The 3506-nt window shown below is 43.4% G+C and overlaps 1 pseudogene; it reads left to right on the top strand.

Annotated features, from left to right (window-relative positions):
- The first annotated feature begins 2583 nt into the window (after positions 1-2583).
- On the top strand, positions 2584-3018 carry LOC118726522 (annotated as a pseudogene).
- The last annotated feature ends 488 nt before the right edge of the window (positions 3019-3506 follow it).

Below are 3506 nucleotides of genomic sequence, written 5' to 3'. Positions count from 1 at the left end.
TTTAGATTTATTTAATTCCTGGGGAATTTTAATTCATGCTTTTCAAATTTTGAGATGAAATCGTATTTCAATTATTGTTATGTCACAGCATTTCAAATTGGTATAGTTCAAACTTATCTGTTTTGACACTTGGACATAAAATGGATAAGAGAAGAGGACTATTTCACTTAAGCTTTTCTGGTTGGATTTCCTGTTTGGGTTCTCTGAAATGCAAATATAGCAGTTTCTTCTCTCGATTGATGTAAAAATAGTTTGTCTCATAGACTCACATTGTGTGTGATTGCTCTTTGGCTGGTTCTGTGGTGTTTGCATAAGCATCCTGAGTGGAAGGAGCTGCTGTTTGGATGCTTTGACTGCATCATCTTTATGACCTCTCAGATCAAAGATGTGTTCCCTCGCCCTCGAGCTCAGGCAAAAGCTTCAGTCCTTTCTATTCTATTTAGAAAACCAAGTGTCTGGTCTGCTAGGTGCTAGGTTGCTGGGAGAACCGCACGGAGTGCTGAACAGGTTTTAAAAGTGGAAGTTGTTATTACGAAGAGTTTGGACTTCGTGGAGTAGAATTGGGAGCTGGTGTTAATGTTTGAGCAGGACTGTTTCATGATAAAAGCAGTGTTTTAGTCAGATAAACTCAGCCAGGGTGTGCAAAACAGATTAGAAGGGGTAGGGGAAGCCTAAACTAATGTGATATTCTAGAAGTGAAGGTCTGTGAGATATTACTCTGCTATTGGATGGTGGCAAGGTCAAATAGGTTAGGACAAACTCGAGATATTTTTTTTAATTGAAATATAGTTGACATGTAACGTTGTATAAACTTAAGGTGTATAACATGTTGATTTGACACATTTATATACTGCATTATGATTGCCCTGTAACAATAATAAGCACCTCTACACCAAGAGATATTTTGAGGTAGTGCTGTCCAACAGAAAGACAATGTGAGCCACTGTGAACCTCATATGGAATTTTAAATTTTGTAGAAGCCTCATTTAAAAAGGGCAAAAAGAAATGGGCAAGTACATTTTAATATAACCCAAGATGTCAAAAATACCATCTTAATAGGTAATCAATGTAAAATGATTAATCAGCTATTTTAGATGATGATGTGATGGTGATGATGATGATGATGATAATGGTTGCATAAGTATTTAAAACCCAGTGTGTCTTCTTCACTTACAGCACATCTCATTTCATACTAGCTAGACGTTAAGGGCCATGTGACACACCATGGGGCCTGGTGACAGATGGGGAAGGGGCGTGGCAGGCAGGAGGAGGGGCGGGCTAAAGCTGATTCTGTGGTTAGAAAAGGGGCAGCCCGGATGTGCTGCTTTCTGCTGTTTGGGGAGGTATTTAGGAAGAGGCATTTCGCTTCAGAACTGAATGTTCCTTGGGATTGAGGTTCGGGCCTGGAGAGGTAGTTATGGAAGAAAACGGGTCATCTTGGTCCCACCCTTCCTGTTACTGATCCCCCTGTAAGTTTCCTGCTGGGCTCACCATCCACCAGCTACCCAAGTGAAAATAACATCTCAGGACTCAGGACTGCCTCATCTGGTTTGGTTTGGTTTTGTTTTTATTTTTTATTTTTTAATTATTTTTTAATATATTGATTGATTGATTTCAGAGAGGAAGGAAGAGGGAGAGATAGAAACATCAATGATTAGAGAGAATCATTGATTGGCTGCCCCCTGCACACCCCTACTTGGGATCGAGCCCACAACCCAGGCATATGCCCTTGGCCAGAACCGAACCCAGGACCCTTCAGTCTGCAGGCCAACGCTCTATCCGCTGGGCCAAACTGGCCAGGCTTTGTTTTGTTTTTAATATTTCTATTGATTTATTTTTTTTATTATTTTTTTTAGAGAGAGAGAGAGATAGAAATATCAATGATGAAAGAGAATCATTGATTGGCTGCCTCCTGCACGCCCTCAACTGATGATCGAGCCAACAGCCATGTGCCTTTGACTGAAATTGAACCCAGGACCCTTCAGTCTGCAAGCAGATGATCTATCCACTGAGCCAAACCAACTAGGGCCTCATCTGGTTTTACTTTTTCCCCAAGACAATTCAGAAATCTATATTTTTACATAAGTGTGTTTATATAAATCTATATTTATATTAATCTATATTTATATAAGCCTGTTTATTTTCTATAAAACTATTGTTTAAAATGTTGACAACTGATTCTTATTTTACAGAAAACCACCAGGTGGACCAAACTAAATACACCAGCCGACTGGCTGTGGTTTGTGGAGGGCCAGGGTGTGACATCTGTTAAAGGCATAAGCAGCCTCTTTGAGGAGCTCCACCCTCAAACAAAAATTCCCAGATGGCCCTGGCCAGTTTAGCTCAGTGAATGGAGCATCGGCCTGCAGACTCACAGGTCCCAGGTTCTGTTTGGGTCAAGGGCATGTACCTTAGTTGTTGGCGTGTCCCCAGTAGGGGGGTGAGGGGAGGGAAGTGTGTGTAGGCGGCAGCTGATGGATGTTTCTCTCACCAATGTTTCTGACACTCTCTCTCCCTCTCCCTTCCTCTCTGTAAAAAAATCAATAATACATATATATTTTTTAAAATTCCCAGATGTTGACTTTCGGTCCCTTGCCCGAAGCATGGCTGCTTTAGGTATCCTGCTCCGCACAGGGGCCCGGAGGCTGCACGGCAGGGCGGTGGCGAGGGCCGGGAGTGAGTGGAGATTCCAGCAGGGCATGGCTGCCAATCTCTCGGGCTACAGACTATGGGCCCCTGACAGAGCTTCCAGACTGGTCTTACTCGGATGGCCGCCCTGCTCCTCCGATGAAAGGCCAGCTTCGAAGACTAGCCCAAAGAGAAAAATTCGCAAGACGAGTAGTACTGCTGTCACAGGAAATGGATGCTGGATTAGAGGCATGGCAGCTCAAGCAGCAGCAGAAGGTGCAGGAAGAAGAACAGAAGGAAAATGCTCTTAAACGTAAAGGGGCTGCTCGGCAGAGCCCACCACCACATCAATAAAAAGGAACTCCTATCTCAAAAAAAAAAAAAAAAAAACAATTCCCAGATGTCCACTCACATAAATAGCCAAAGAAAGGCAACAACTCAGTTCAGAGGTGCGGAATTCATTTATCGTCAGGCTCCGCTTTTGTTTTTAAATCCCAGGCCTAATTCTAGGTCCCATGGGAGTGGAAGCTCCTAATTTGAATGTTGGATTTACATCATCCTAACCCTTGCACGTTGGTGGAACAGAAATCTCACTGCTAAATAGCAGAAGCAGAAGATATTTTTTTTTTGGGGGGGGGGACAGGGGACGTGAACACAACACTGTTCTGTAATGGGAATAAGGCTTTTTCTCCTTTTTCCAAATGAGAATGTCTCAGTGGCTATTTCCCCCCCAGACAAAATGCCCATTATCCCTAGAGAAACAGCAAGTCAGCAAATCTCGGGGGAATCAAGCTGGGCTGTGGGACTGGAACATCCTTGGGAATACAAAATTGCCCCCCCCCCGCCGCCCCATTCAGCTCTTAGGGAGGCGCCCCATT

This window comes from Pipistrellus kuhlii, unplaced genomic scaffold, assembly GCF_014108245.1.
Source record: "Pipistrellus kuhlii isolate mPipKuh1 unplaced genomic scaffold, mPipKuh1.p scaffold_m20_p_22, whole genome shotgun sequence".
Classification (NCBI taxonomy): domain Eukaryota; kingdom Metazoa; phylum Chordata; class Mammalia; order Chiroptera; family Vespertilionidae; genus Pipistrellus; species Pipistrellus kuhlii.
The sequence above is the reverse complement of the archived record's forward strand: the minus strand, read 5'-3'. Positions and strand labels throughout refer to the sequence as shown.